This window comes from Pristiophorus japonicus, chromosome 9 (genome assembly GCF_044704955.1).
Source record: "Pristiophorus japonicus isolate sPriJap1 chromosome 9, sPriJap1.hap1, whole genome shotgun sequence".
In the NCBI taxonomy this organism is placed as follows: domain Eukaryota; kingdom Metazoa; phylum Chordata; class Chondrichthyes; family Pristiophoridae; genus Pristiophorus; species Pristiophorus japonicus.
The window spans coordinates 11,258,785-11,275,488 of NC_091985.1; the positions used below are offsets into that span (position 1 = coordinate 11,258,785).

At 48.3% G+C, this 16,704-nt stretch overlaps 1 long non-coding RNA gene across 1 annotated transcript in view; it reads left to right on the forward strand.

Annotated features, from left to right (window-relative positions):
* Positions 1 to 16,704, forward strand: part of LOC139272569 (uncharacterized) — a 329,139-nt gene that overhangs the window by 7,946 nt on the left and 304,489 nt on the right. The window contains exon 2 of the long non-coding RNA XR_011594892.1: positions 5,460 to 5,624. This is a non-coding gene — a long non-coding RNA (uncharacterized lncRNA). The remainder of the gene's footprint in view (positions 1 to 5,459; positions 5,625 to 16,704) is intronic.

The window sequence follows — 16,704 nt, forward strand, 5'->3', positions numbered from 1 at the left end:
TCCTGGTCATTCTCATCAAACTAGTTCTGGTGTTTCCTGGTTGAGTGACCGAGCGTCTCTTCGCAGGCATTGGTTATGGTGGCCTGGAGGGCAGACCAAGCGCTGTGGGCACTCTGTGTCTCGGGTCATCGAGGGTCGTCAGGTTGGTAGTGAGACATTGGCTGTATAGGGCTCCCTTAGCTGGGTCTTTGAGTGCCCCGGCATTGATTTTTTTGCGACATTACTTCTGTTACCTTCGTCGCTTTGAGGTATATTGATGATGGAACGGATTTGGCGGTGGTCCGTCCAGTAGTCGTCGGCTCCTGTCATGGTGCTGGTGATGCGCATTTCCTTGCGATCCTTCATTCGAACGATGACATAGTCGAGTAGGTGCCAGTGTTTGGAGGGAGGGTGTTGCCACGATGCCTTATATTTGTCCTTCTGGCAGAACAAGGTGCTGGTAATGATAAGGTCATGTTCTCGGCATTTTGTCAGGAGCAGGGTACCGCTGGAGTTGATTTTCCCTACCCACTCTCTACCTATCACGCCTCCCCAGAGATCCGTGTCCATACCGACTATGGCGTTGAAGTCACCGAGGAGAATCAGTTTGTCGTCCGTAGGGACGCGGGACAGGGATTGTTTGAAGCTGGAGTAGAATGCTTATTTGGCCTCATCTGTTGCGTCGACTGTTGGGGTGTCCACACTAATAACTGTAATGCACTGGTGCCGGGATAAGATGAGCCGGAGAGTCATGAGGCATTCGCTAATCCCGCAGGGGTAGTCTCTGAGGCGGTCGACCAGCTCTATCTTGATGGCGAGACCAACTCCATGGAGGCGGCGATCTTCCTCTGGTTTGCATTTCCAGAAGAAGATGTAACCTGCACCTTGTTCCCTGAGCTGGCCTTCCCCTGCCTGCTGGGTCTCACTTAGGGCGGCGATGTCGACATTCAAGCGTCTTAAGTTCCCGGGCAATGATAGCAGTGCGGCGTTCTGGCCTGTCACTTTTGGGGATGGTCCATGAGGTTCCTGACTTTCTAGGTCCTGAACTTCATTTTGAAGGGTGGAAGATGCCTGTGCGTGAGTTCTTTTAACATGCGGTGGCCATTGCACACCGGCTACCACATTGGCTTAGCAGAGCAAGGTCTTGGTCCAGTGGCAAGGGGGTCCGAGATGACTGGAGACCAGGCTTGTTGGGGTTTGAGCGCTCAGCTGGCACCCGTCCATCAGCCATTGGTGCAATAGGAACACAGGAGCAGGAGGTGGCTATTCAGCCCCTCGAACCTGTTCCACCATTCAATGAGATCATGGCTGATCCGTGACCCAACTCCATAAACCCACCTTTAGCCCATATCCCTTAATAACTTTGGGTAAGAAAAAGCTATCAATCTTCGATTTAAAATTAAGAATTGATTTTCCATCAATTGCCATTTGCGAAAGAACATAAGAACTAGGAGCAGGTGTATGCCATTCGGCCCCTGAGCCTGCTCCACCATTCAATAAGATCATGGCTGATTTTCTACCTCAACTCCACTTTCCTGCACTATCCCCATATCCCTTGATTCCCTTGATATCCAAAAATCTATCGATCTCTGTCTTGAATATATTCAAAGGCTGAGCCTCCACAGCCCTCTGGGGTAGAGAATTCCAAACATTCACCACCCTCTGAGTGAAGAAATTTCTCCTTATCTCAGTCCTAAATAGCCAACCCCTTATTCTGAGACTGTGACCCCTGGTTCTAGACTCCTCAGCCAAGGGAAACAGCTTCCCTGCATCTACCCTGTCAAGCCCTGTAAGAAATTTGTATGTTTTAATGAGATCACTTCTCATTCTTCTAAATTGTAGAGAATATAGGCCGAGTCTACTCAATCTCTCCTCATAAAACAATCCTCCCATCCCAGGAATCAGTCTGGTGAACCTTCGTTGCACTCCCTCTATGACAAGTATATCGTGAGACCACATATACTGAGAGACCAAATCGAAGGATCACTTATACTGAGTGACTAAATCCAGGAACTACTTATTCCGAGAGATCAAATCCAGGGACTGCTTACACCGAGAGACCAAATCCAGGGACTGCTTACTCCGAGAGACCAAATCCAGGGACTGCTTACACTGAAGGACCAAATCCACAGATCACTTACACCGACAGATCAAATTCAGGGACTGCTTACAACGAGAGACCAAATCCAGGGACTGCTTATACCGAAAGATAAAATCCAGGGACCGCTTACACTGAAAGACAAAATCCAGGGACCGCTTACACCGAAAGACCAAATCCAGTAACTGCTTACACCAAGGGACCAAATCCAGGGACCGCTTACACCGAGGGAAAAAATCCAGGGACCGCTTACACTGAGAGAGCAAATCCAGGGACCGCTTACACCAAGAGACCAATCAAGGGACTAGTGACACGGTGAGACCAAATCCACAGACGACTTACACGGTGAGACCAAATCCAGGGACCGCTTAAACTGAGAGACCAAATCCAGGGACTGCTTACACCGAGAGACCAAATCCAGGGACTGCTTACACTGAAAGACCAAATCCACAGATCACTTACACCGACAGATCAAATTCAGGGACTGCTTACAACGAGAGACCAAATCCAGGGACCGCTTACACCGAAAGACAAAATCCAGGGACCGCTTACACCGAAAGACCAAATCCAGGGTCTGCTTACACCGAGGGACCAAATCCAGGGACCGCTTACACCGAGGGACAAAATCCAGGGACCGCTTACACTGAGAGAGCAAATCCAGGGACCGCTTACACCGAGAGACCAAATCCAGGGACCGCTTACACCGAGAGACCAAATCAAGGGACTAGTGACACGGTGAGACCAAATCCACAGACGACTTACACTGTGAGACCAAATCCAGGGACCGCTTACACTGAGAGGCCAAATCCAGGGACTGCTTACACCGAGGGACCAAATCCAGGGACCATTTACACTGAAAGACAAAATCCAGGGACCGCTTACACCGAAAGATCAAATCCAGGGACTGCTTACACCGAGGGACCAAATCCAGGGACCGCTTACACCGAGGGACAAAATCCAGGGACCGCTTACACTGAGAGAGCAAATCCAGGGACCGCTTACACCGAGAGTCCAAATCCAGGGACCGCTTACACCGAGAGACCAAATCAAGGGACTAGTGACACGGTGAGACCAATTCCACAGACGACTTACACTGTGAGACCAAATCCAGGGACCGCTTACACTGAGAGACCAAATCCAGGGACTGCTTACACCGAGGGACCAAATCCAGGGACCGCTTACACTGAAAGACAAAATCCAGGGACCGCTTACACCGAAAGACCAAATCCAGGGACTGCTTACACCGAGGGACCAAATCCAGGGACCGCTTACACCGAGGGACAAAATCCAGGGACCGCTTACACTGAGAGAGCAAATCCAGGGACCGCTTACACCGAGAGACCAAATCCAGGGACCGCTTACACCGAGAGACCAAATCAAGGGACTAGAGACCCGGTGAGACCAAATCCACAGACGACTTACACTGTGAGACCAAATCCAGGGACCGCTTACACTGAGAGACCAAATCCAGGAACTGCTTACACCGAGGGACCAAATCCAGGGACCATTTACACTGAAAGACAAAATCCAGGGACCGCTTACACCGAAAGACCAAATCCAGGGACTGCTTACACCGAGGGACGAAATCCAGGGACAGCTTACACCGAGGGACAAAATCCAGGGACCGCTTACACTGAGAGAGCAAATCCAGGGACCGCTTACACTGAGAGACCAAATCCAGGGACCGCTTACACCGAGAGACCAAATCAAGGGACTAGTGACACGGTGAGACCAATTCCACAGACGACTTACACTGTGAGACCAAATCCAGGGACCGCTTACACTGAGAGACCAAATCCAGGGACTGCTTACACCGAGGGACCAAATCCAGGGACCGCTTACACTGAAAGACAAAATCCAGGGACCGCTTACACCGAAAGACCAAATCCAGGGACTGCTTACACCGAGGGACCAAATCCAGGGACCGCTTACACCGAGGGACAAAATCCAGGGACCGCTTACACTGAGAGAGCAAATCCAGGGACCGCTTACACCGAGAGACCAAATCCAGGGACCGCTTACACCGAGAGACCAAATCAAGGGACTAGTGACACGGTGAGACCAAATCCACAGACCACTTACACTGTGAGATCAAATCCAGGGACCGCTTTCACCGAGACACCAAATCCAGGGACCGCTTACACAGTGAGACCAAATCCAGGGACCACTTACACCGGGAGACCAAATCCAGGGACCACTTACACCGTGAGACCAAATCCAGGGACCATTTACACCGTGAGACCAAATCCAGGGACCGCTTACACTGAGAGAGCAAATCCAGGGACCGCTTACATCGTGAGACCAAATCCAACGACCGCTTACACTGAGAGAGCAAATCCAGGACCGCTTTCACCGTGAGACCAAATCCAGGGACCGCTTACACTGAGAGAGCAAATCCAGAGACTGCTTACACTGAGAGAGCAAATCCAGGGACCGCTTTCTCCGTGAGACAAAATCCAGGGACCACTTACACCTAGATTATAAAATGCGTATCAGAGTGCCTCAGTACAACCAATGATCATGGTAGTGAAACCAGCTCTCGTGAAGGCTAAAGACATGTAATAAATGTAACAGATGGCGACTGGTGAGACCTAGTGATATAATACTGTCAGAAGCTCTTTGCTGACATCCCGGTGACTGGATATAACCTATAACCTTCTGGATCCACCTGTTCGTGTGCCAAAATCCAAAAATCTAATCTCGCTGGGAAACGTAGAGATGTTAAAGAAGGGAGGAAATCAGGCTTGGGCCAGAAGAAATTTTTTTAGATGTGTTTTGTTACTTGTCTGCATGAGGTAAAACCATTAACTGGAAAAGGATGCATCTAGTTCCAAACATGAACTTATCCCCCTTCCTCTAGCCCTAATTTCTAATCCTAACCCCTAAACCGAACACACTCACCACTAGCCTCCTAATCCTAACCAATAATCACTAACCTTAAATCGTGCAGTGTCAATAGCGCAACACACAGCATGGTATTGTTGTGTCAATAGTCATTGCGATGACACCGATGTAAGTCAGCTGCGTTGTCAATAGTCACTCACGGAAAAAAAGGCCATCCAAAAAAATCTTGATCAAAGCCAGAAGGGAGATGCATTATTTGAACAGGAAAGGTTACAGAGTAAAGCACACAGATTGCCATGGACAGGAAGGGCTCCCCTTTTCCCCTGTGTCCTGGCCAATACATATCCCTCAATCAGCATCGCTAAAAACAGATTATCACATTGCTGTGTGTGGGAGCTTGCTGTGCACAAATTGGCAGCTGCATTTCCTACATTACAACAGTGACCACACTTCAAAAAGTACTTCATTGGCTGCAAAGTGCTTTGGGACATCCGGTGGTCATAAAAGGTGTAGTATAATTGCAAATCTTTTCTTTCAGTTTTCATACCCACTGTGGAGGACCCAGAGATAATGCATGCAAGGTGTGTGCAGAGCGTGCTATGAGCTTGTGGTTTATCGCTAACACTGAGGCAGCCAGTTGTGGTTCTATAACAGATTAGGACCAAAGGAAATCAACATGACAGGTACATTCCCAAACAGAAAGGTAGGTGGCTCAATCTCAGGTCCATTCTGACCATGTGCCCTTTCTGTTAACACAAATATTTCTCATATTTAACAGATATTCCAGGGTGATATGAAAAAATGTTTACATTTGTGAAAGGTAGTTAGAAGACTGCTGCCTCCGGTGGTTGGCGGTTGGGACAGGGGGGGTATTGGGTCAAGATGAGAAGCCATAGATACAAGGTTAAATATAAGAGATTTAGAACAGTAATCAAGAGAAACATAGAATCATAGAATGGCTACAGTACAGAAGGAGGCCATTCGGCCCGTCAAGCCTGTGCCGGCTCTCTGCAAAAGCAATTCAGCTAGCCGCACTGACCCGCCCTTTCCCATAACCCTGCAAATTTATTTCCTTCAGGTACTTATCCAATTCCCTTTTGAAAGCCACAATTGAATCTGCCTCCACCGCCCTTTCAGACAGTGAATTCCAGATCCTAACCACTCACTATGTAAAAACGTTGTTTCTCATGTCGCCTTTGGTTCTTCTGCTACTCACCTTAAATCTGTGTCCTCTGGTTCTCGACACTTCTGCCAATGGGAACAATTTCTCTATATCTACTCTGTCCAGACCCCTCATGATTTTGAACACCTCTATCAAATATCCTCCCAAACTTCCCTGCTCTAAGGAGAACAACTGCTTCTCCAGGTTATCCACGTAACTGAAGTCCCTTATCCCTGGAACCATGTGGACAATTAAACAACTAATGGGAGAAGGAGGCTCCATGAATATCCCCATCCTCAATGATGCCGGAGCCCAGCACGCAGATGAAAAAGACAAGGCTGAAGCGTAAGCAACCATCTTCAGCCAGAAGTGCCAAGTGGATGATGCATACCGGCCTCCTGAGGACCTCACCATCACAGAAGACAGTATTCAGCCAATTCAATTCACTCCACGTGATATCAAGAAACGGTTGAACACACTGGATACAGCAAAGGCGATAGGTCCCGACAACATCCCGGCTGTCGTGCTGAAGACTTGTGCTCCAGAACTAGCTGCACCTCTAGTCAAGCTGTCCCAAAACAGCTACAACACTGGCATCTACCCGACAATGTGAAAAACTGCCCAGGTATGTCCTGTCCACAAAAAGCAGGACAGATCTAATCCAACCAATTACCGCCACAACTCTGAATCATCAGCAAAGTGATGGAAGATGTCGTCGACAGTGCTATCAAGCGGCACGTACTCATCAATACCCCAACCTCTGTCGTCGAGCTACAATACGCGGATGGCGCCTGCGTCTGTCTGCGCACATGCAGAGGCTGAACTCCAGGACATAGTCGATGTATTTACTGAGGTGTACAAAAGCATGGGCCTTACGCTAAACATCCGTAAGACAAAGGTCTTCCATCAGCCTGTCCTCGCCCCACATCACTGCCACCCAGCCATCAAGATCCACGGCGTGGCCCTGGACAACGTGGATCACTTCCCATATCTCGGGAGCCTCCTATCAACAAGAGCAGGCACCGACAACGAGATTCAACACTGCCTCCAGTGCACCAATGCCTTCAGCTACCTGAGGAAAACAAAGTTTGAAGACCAGGCCCTCAAAACTGCCACCAAGCTCATGGTCTACAGGGCTGTAGTAATACCCACCATCCTGTATGGCTCAGAGACATGGACCATGTACAGTAGACACCTCAAGTCGCTGGAAAAATATCACCAACGATGTCTCCGCAAGATCCTACTAATCCCCTGGGAGGACAGATGCACCAACATCAGTGTCCTCATCCAGGCTAACATCCCCAGCATTGAAGCACTGACCACACTCGATCAGCTCCACTGGGCAGACCACATAGTTCGCATGCCAGACACGAGACTCCCAAAGCAAGTGCTCTACCCGGAGCACCTTCATGGCAAATGAGCCAAAGGTGGGCAGCGGAAACGCTACAAGGACACCCTCAAAATCTCCCTGATAAAGTGCAACATTTCCACTGACACCAGTTCCACGCACCCCTTCGCTCAACGACGATCTGTCCCACCTGTGACAAAAGTCTGTGGCTCTCGTATTAGAATGTTCAGCCACCAAAGAACTCACTTGGAGTGGAAGCAAGTCTTCCTCGATTCCGAGGGACTGCTTATGATGATGATGATGACTCACTAATATCATCATCATCATAGGCAGTCCCTCGAAATCGAGGAAAACTTGCTTCCACTCTAAAAATGAGTTCTTAGGTGGCTGTACAGTCCAATGTGGGAATTACAGTCTCTGTCACAGGTGGGGCAGACAGTGGTTGAAGGAAAGGGTGCGCGGGGAGCTTGGTTCACCACACGCTCCTTCCGCTGTCTGCGCTTGTTTTTCGCATGCTCTTGGTGACGAGACTCGAGGTGCTCAGCGCCCTCCCAGATGCTCTTCCTCCATTTAGGGCGGTCTTTGACTAGGGATTCCCAGGTGTTGGTGGGGATGTTGCACTTTATCAAGGAGGCTTTGAGAGTGTCCTTGAAAGATTTCCTCTGCCCACCTGAGGCTCGGAGTTCCGAGTAGAGCACTTGCAATGGAGTCTTGTGTCGGACATACGGACGAAGTGGCCCAGTGCAGTCAGTACTTCGATGCTGGGGATGTTGGCCTGAGTGAGAACACTGACGTTGGTGCGTCTATTCTCCCAGGGGATTTGCAAGATCTTGGGGAGACACCGTTGGTGGTATTTCTCCAGCGATTTGAGATGTCTACTGTATTTGGTCCACATCTCTGAGCCATACAGGAGGGCGGGTATCACTACAGCCCAGTAGACCATAAGCTTGGTGCCAGATTTGAGGACCTAGTCTTCGAACACTCTCTTCCTCAGGCGACTGAAAACTGCACTGGAGGTGGTGTTGGACCTCGTTGTCGTTGTCTGCCCTTGCTGATAGTAGGCTCCCGAGGTATGGAAAGCGGTCCACGTTGTCCAAGGTCGCACTGTGGATTTTGATGACCGGGGGCTGTATTGTGTGGCGGGGTCAGGTTGGTGGAGGACGTTTGCCTTATGGATGTTTAGTGTAAGGCCCATGCTTTCATATTCCTCGGTGAAGATGTTGATGATGGCTTAGAGTTCAGCCTTTGAATGTGCGTCGACACAAGCGTCATCCGCATACTGTAGTTCGACGACAGAGGATGGGACGGTCTTGGATCTAGCCTGGAGGTGACGAAGGTTGAACAGGTTCCCACTGGTTCTATAGTTTAGTTCCACTTCAGCGGGAGCTTGTTGAGTGTGAGGTGGAGCATTGCAGCGAGGAAGATCGAAAAGAGGGTTGACGCAATGACGTAGCCCTGCTAGACCCAGGTTCGGACGTGGATTGGGTCTGTGGTGGATCCATTGGTCGGGATCACAGCGTGCATGTCGTCATGGAGCAGGGGGAGGATGGTGACAAACTTTTGGGGCAGCTGAAACTGAGGAGGATGCTCCATAGTCCCTCGCGGTTAACAGTGTCAAAGGCTTTGTGAGGTCAAAGAAGGCCATGTACAAGGATTGGTGCTATTCCCTGCATTTCTCTTGCAGTTGTCGCACCATGAAGATCATGTCCATTGCACCCCATAGTGGATGGAATCCACATTGTAACTCCGGGAGGAGCTCCTCAGCCACAGTGAGAAAACGGTTGAGGAGGATTCTAGTAATGACTTTCCCAGTGGCTGACAGCAAGGAGATTGCTCTGTAGTTACCGCAATCGGATTTGTCCCCTTTTTTGAAGATGGTCACTGTTATATATGTGGACTTGTATTTACTCTGTACGGCTCATCCCCTGGAGTCCCAAGGGATCCCATAATCCCTTGGGAGCACAGGTATTTAAGAAGGCTTCACAGTTTGGAGAGGCACTCTGGAAACCTGCAATAAAAGACTAAGGTCACACTTTACTTTGAGCTCACAGTGTTTAGTCTGACACTTTCTCCATACACAGCAATCACGATTACGGCATCTCTGAGATCTCCTGGCATGCTCTCCTCCTTCCAGATAAGAGAGATGATGTCATGCATTCGTGTCAATAATGCTTCACGGTCATACTATATTGCCTCGGTGGGGATTCCATCTGCTCCTGATGCCTTATTGTTCTTGAGCTGACGGATGGCCTTTTCTACCTTGTGCAGGGCTGGGGTTTGATGTGATGGTGACTGGTAGCCTGCTCTGGGATGGAGTCAAGGACACTTGCGTCAAAGGCAGAGTCTCGGTTGATGAGATCTTCGAAGTGCTCCTTCCAGCGGGCACTGACTGTCTCAGTGTCCTTAATGAGTGCCTCTCCATTCTTGGTTAGCAGTGGGGTAGGTCTTGGGTGCTTGGGCCATAGGTGGACTTGACTGCGCTGAAGAATCCTTGCACATTGTGGTTGTCGGCCAGCTGCTGGATCTCCTGTGTGTTCTCCACCCACCATCTGTTCTTTAGGTCGGGTTTTTTGTTGGACCTCGGCCTTCAGCCGCCTGTAGAGCTGCTTTGCTGCTCCAAAATTGGTTTGCTGCTTTAAGTTCAGAAATGCCTTGCGCTTGCAGCTTATTACCTCCTGGATCTCCTGGTCGTCCTTGTCAAACCAGTTTTGGTGTTTCCTGGTTGAGTGACCGAGCATCTCTTCGCAGGTGTTGGTTATGGAGGCCTTGAGGGCAGACCAGACATTGTGGGCACTCTGCGTCTCGGGGTCATCGAGGGTCGCCAGGTTAGCAGAGAGGCGCTGGCTGTATAGAGCTTTCTAAGCACTGGCACCTGCTTGACTACGTCATCGTCCGAGCGAGGGACCACAAGGATGTTCGCATCACCCGCGACATAACAGGAGACGATGACTGCTGGATGGACCACTGTCTAATCCGCTCCATCATTAACATCAATATAGCCCCAAAACAGAGCTGGAAACAGAAACAATGCCCAGGAAAATCAAAGCTGTGGCACTCAAAGACTTACCAATAACCTGCACACCGATGCTCAGTTTGGGTTCCTTCAGGACAACTCGTCTCCAGACCTCATTACAGCCTTGGACAAAAGAACTGAATTCCAGAGCTGAGGTGAGAGTGACTGCCCTCGATATCAAGGCAGTATTTGACTGAGTGTGGCATCAAGAAGCTCTAGTAAAACTGAATTTAATGGGAATCGGAGGAAAACTCTTCACTTGCTGGAGTCATACCTAGCACAAAGGAAGATGGTTGTGGTTGTTGGTGGTCCATCATCTTAGCCCCAGGACATCACTGCAGAAGTTCCTCAGGGCAGTGTCCTGGGCCCAACTATCTTCAGCTGCTTCATCAATAACCTTCCCTCCATCATAAGGTCAGAAGTGGGAATGTTCGCTGATGATTGCATAGTGTTCAGTTCCATTCGCACCTCCTCAGAAAATGAAGCAGTCCATGCCCGCATGCAGCAAGACCTGGACAAATTTCAGGCTTGGGCTGATAAGTGACAAGTAACATGTGCGCCACACAAGTGCCAGGTAATGACCATCTTTATCAAGCGAGAGTCTAACCAGCTCCCCTTGAAATTCAACGACATTACCATGCCGAATCCTCCACCATCAACGTCCGGGGCGGGGGGGGGGGGGGCGGCGGTCACCATTGACCAGAAACATAACAAGATGAGCCACATAAATACTGTGGCAACAAGAGCAGGTCAGAGGCTGATTATTCTGCTGTGAGTATCTCACCTCCTGACTCCCCAAAGCCTTTCCACCATCTACAAGGCACAAGTCAGGAATGTAATGGAATACTCTCCACTTGCCTGGATGAGTGCAGCTCCAACAACACTTAAGAAACTCGACACTAGCCAGGACAAAGTAGTCCACTTGATTGGCACCCCTTCCACCACCTTCAACATTCACTCACTCTACCTCCGGTGCATCATGGCTACAGTGTGTGCCATCAATAAGATGCATTGCAGCAACTCGCTACAGCTTCTTCGGCAGCAACTCCCAAACCTGTGACATCTAGCACCGAAGGACAAAGGCAGCAGGCACATGCGAACACCATCATCTTCAAGTTCCCCTCCAAGTTACACACCATCCTTACTTGGAAATATATCGCCGTTCCTTCATCGTCGCTGGGTCAAAACCCTGGAACTCCCTCCCTAACAACACTGTGGGAGTTCCTTCACCACACGGATTGCAGCAGTTCAAGAAGGCGACTCACCACCATCTTCTCAAGGGCAATTAGGGATGGGCAATAAATGCTGACTTTGCTAGTGACACCCACATCCCAGAACGAATATAAAAAATAAAAAAAATTTCTGCACATCCTTCCTAAAGTTCTGTACCCAGAATTGGACACAATTCTCCAGTTGAGGCCGAACCAGTGTGTTATAAAGGTTCATCATAACTTCCTTGCTTTTGTACTCTATGCCTCAATTGATGAAGCCCAGGATCCCATATGCTTTTTAATCGCTTTAGTTTATATTGCCTCCCCTCATTCTTCCGACCAAAGTGGATCACTTCGCACTTTTCTGCGTTAAATTTCATCTTCCACGTGTCCACCCATTCCACCAGTCTGTGTCTTCTTGAAGTCTATCACTAAACTCCAAAGTTTTGTGTCATCTGCAAAATTTGAAATTGTGCCCTTGCACCCAAGTCCAAGTCATTAATATATACTGTATCAAGAAAAGTAGTGGTCGTAGAACCGACCCCTGGGGAAACCCACTGTATACCTTCCTCCAGTCCGAAAAACAACAGTTCAGCATTACTTTCTGTTTCCTGTCACTTAGCCAATTTCGTATTTGTGCTGCCTCTGTCCCTTTTATTCCATGGGCTTCCACTTTACTGGCAAGCCTATTATGTGGCACTTTGGCAAACGCCTTTTGGAAGTCCCTGTATACCTCATCCAAACATTCAAACAAGTTAGTTGTGAGGCTGTGCAATTCTTTTTCAGGGTTATGGTTAGGTACAATGTTTCGTAGTGACAAGTGGATCTCCTGTTTTTATCCATGACAGGCCTCAGCCCAGTCATTTGCTCCAAATGTTGACGCAGTGGTTCAAGCTAAGAGATGCCAGGTGTCGGGAGCAGCAGTAGCAGTGAATAAAACCTAAATGTAAATCAGTACCAATAGAGTTTATCTTCACTATTTCTGTTTAGTAACTTTTGCTGTATGTGGCCTATACCAAGGACAACAAGAACAATAACAGCTTGTATTTATGTAGCACTTTTAATGTAGTAAAAGCATCCCAAGGCTCTTCGTAGGATCGTTAAAAATCAAAATTTGACACCGAGCCACATAAGGAGATATTAGGGCAGTGGTCAAAGAGGTAGATTTTAAGGAGCGTCTTAAAGGAGTAGAGAGAGATAGAGAGGCGGAGAGATTTAGCAAAGGAATTCCAGAGCTGAAGGCACGGCCACCAATGGTTGAGTGATTAAAATCGGGGATGCTCAAAAGGCCAGAATAAGAAGAGGTCAGATATCTCGGGGGGGGGGCTGGTTGTGAGTCTGGAGGAGTTTACAGAGATAGGTAGGGGTGAGACCATTGAGGGATTTGAAAACAATGTTGAGAATTTTAAAATTGAGCTGTTGCTTAACTGGGAGGCAATGTAGGTCATTGAGCACAGAGGTGATGAGTAAACGTCAGATCAGACTTACAGTAGAAAATGAGTTTGACACCGTAGTTAACTCAACAAATATCAGGTTTGTGTCTATTAAGGCTGTATATAAAAACGTTAATTTCTGTCTGCAAAGCTTCACTTAATGTAGAACTGTTCAGACAAATGCAATGGGTAATCCATTCACCTCACAGGAAAACTGGACTCCTGCTGTTTACATTATATTAAATCGCTTAGTAATTTAAAACAGGAAACTAATCTTATCGTGGGATCAAAGTCCAACTTGGTCTTTTATCTCTTGAATAATAGGCCCCATCTGTACTTCATTTGAAATTGCCACGGGCAAATCGACACATTTGCAACACAGGGATTCAAATAAAGTTTGCGAGCTGGAATTTGGTGTTTGAATTTGAGGACTTTTTTCTGGAAAGCATCCCAGTTCAATCTTCAGCACAGTATTTCCATTTTTGGAAGTATGGATCATTGAAATCCGGAAGCATTTTGTTCCCACTTTTCTCATTGTTTGCCTGCTTATTTTCATATGGATTAAGCTTTTTCTAAGCCCTGTGACATATCCTCTTTCAGTTAGACTCCTTGGACAACCGCTGTATCTATCACATCTGAGCCGAGCTGATATAAAACAGATGTACGTGCAATAGGGAGAAAACCCATGCAATCCAAAGTGTAAATGGGATGTGTTCTGAGGGGAAGAATTGGGAAAGTCGAACTGTATGATCCAGATGGAAGGTTAAGGAGTTGGGGGGGGGGGGGCGGGCGGGGGCGGTGGGGGAGATATCACTGAGGTATATATATTGGCTTGAAGTTTGCATAATGGCGATATTGGAGACAAACTCCATAATTAGACATTGAGCTCCCCGATACTCCAGTGGCGAATTCTCACCACAACTCGCTGGAAAAATAATTAGAATCGTCATCATAGACAGTCCTTCGGAATCGAGGAAGACTTGCTCCACTCTTAACATGAGTTCTTAGGTGGCTGTACAATCCAATACGAAAACCACAGTCTCTGTCAAAGGTGGGACAGATAGTCGTTGAGGGAAGGGGTGGGTGGGACCAGTTTACCGCACGCTCTTTCCGCTGCCTGCACTTGATTTTTGCATGCTCTCAGTGACGAGACTCGAGGCGCTCAGCGCCCTCCCGGATGCACTTCCTCCCCTGGTCTTTGGCCAGGGTCTCCCAGGTGTCAGTGGGGATGTTGCACTTTATCAGGGATGCTTTGAGGGTATCCTTGTATCGTTTCTGTTGCCCACCTTTGGTTCGTTTTCCTTGAAGGAGTTCCGAGCAGAGTGCTTGCTTTGGGAGTCTCATGTCTGGCATGCGAACTATGTGGCCTGCCCAGCGGAGCTGATCAAGAGTGGTCAGTGCTTCAATGCTGGGATGTTGGCCTGGTCGAGGATGCTAGCATTGGTGCATCTGTCCTCCCAGGGGATTTCTAGGATCTTGCGGAGACATCATTGGTGGTATTTCTCCAGCGACTTGAGGTGTTGACTGTACATGGTCCATGTTACTGAACCATACAGGAGGGCGGGTATTACTACAACCCTGTAGACCATGAGCTTGGTGGCAGTTTTGAGGGCCTGGTCCTCAAACACTCTTTTCTTCACATGGCCGAAGGCTGCGCTGGCGCACTGGAGGCGGTGTTGGATCTCATCGTCAATGTCTGCTCTTGTTGATAGCAGGCTCCCGAGATATAGGAAGTGGTCCACGTTGTCCAGGGCCGCGCTGTGGATCTTGAAGACTGGGGGACAGTGCTGTGCAGTGAGAACAGGCAGGTGGAGGACCTTTGTCTTGCTTATGTTTCGCGTAAGGCCCATGATTTCGTATGGTTCAGTAAATACGTTGACTATGTCATAGAAACATAGAAACATAGAAAATAGGTGCAGGGGTAGGCCATTCAGCCCTTCGAGCCTGTACCACCATTCAATAAGATCATGGCCGATCATCACCTCAGTACCCCTTTCCTGCTTTCTCTCCATACCCCTTGATCCCTTTAGCCGTAAGGGCCATATCTAACTCCCTTTTGAATATATCCAACGAACTGGCATCAACAACTCTCTGCGGTAGAGAATTCCACAGGTTAACAACTCTCTGAGTGAAGAAGTTTCTCCTCATCTCGGTCCTAAATTGCTTACACCATATCCTAAGACTGTGTCCCCTGATGCTGGACTTCCCCAACATCGGGAACATTCGTCCTGCATCTAACCTGTCCAGTCCCGTCAGAATTTTATATGTTTCTATGAGAGCCCCTCTCATCCTTCTAAACTCCAGTGAATACAGGCCCAGTCGACCCAGTCTCTCCTCATATGTCAGTCCTGCCATCCCGGGAATCAGTCTGGTGAACCTTCGTTGCACTCCCTCAATAGCAAGAATGTCCTTCCTCAGATTAGGAGACCAAAACTGAACACAATATTCCAGCTGAGGCCTCACCAAGGCCCTGTACAACTGCAGCAAGACCTCCCTGCTCCTATAGTCAAATCCCCTAGCTATGAAGGCCAACATGCCATTTGCCATTTTCACCACCTGCTGTACCTGCATGCCAACTTTCAATGACTGATGTAGCATGGCACCCAGGTCTCGTTGCACCTCCCCGTTTCCTAATCTACCGCCATTCAGATAATATTCTGCCTTCGTGTTTTTGCCACCAAAGTGGATAACCTCATATTTATCCACATTATACTGCATCTGCGATGCATTTGCCCAATCACCTAATTTGTCCAAGTCACCCTGCAGCCCCTTAACATACTCCTCACAGCTCACACCGCCACCCAGCTTAGTGTCATCTGCAAACTTGGAGATATTACACTCAATTCCTTCATCCAAATCATTGATGTATATTGTAAATAACTGGGGTCCCAGCACTGAGCCCTGCGGCACCCCAGAAATCACTACCTGACATTCTGAAAAAGACCGTTTATCCCGTTTCTCTGCTTCCTGTCTGTCAACCAGTTCTCTATCCACGTCAATTCATTACCCCCAATACCATGTGCTTTAATTTTGCACACCAATCTCTGGTGTGGGACCTTGTCAAAAGCCTTTTGAAAGTCCAAATACACCACATCCACTGGTTCTCCCTTGTCCACTCTACGAGTTACATCCTCCAAAAATTCCAGAAGATTTGTCAAGCATGATTTCACTTTCATAAATCCATGCTGACTTGGACCGATCCTGTCACTGCTTTCCAAATGCGCTGCTATTTCATCTTTAATAATTGATTCCAACATTTTCCTTACTACTGAAGGCTCACCGGTCTATATTACCTGTTTTCTCTCTCCCTCCTTTCTTAAAAAATGGGTTGCATCAGCTAGCCTCCAGTCCAAAGGAACTGATCCAGAGTCGATAGACTGCTGGAAAATGGTCACCGATGCATCCACTATTTCTAGGGCCACTTCCTTAAGTACTCTGGGATGCAGACTATCAGGTCCTGGGGATTTATCAGCCTTCAATCCCATCCATTTCCCTAACACAATTTCATACATAGAAACATATAAAATAGGCGCAGGAGTCGGCCATTCGACTCTTTGAGCCTGCACCGCCATTCTATAAGGTCATGGCTGATCATTCACCTCAGTACCCCTTTCCT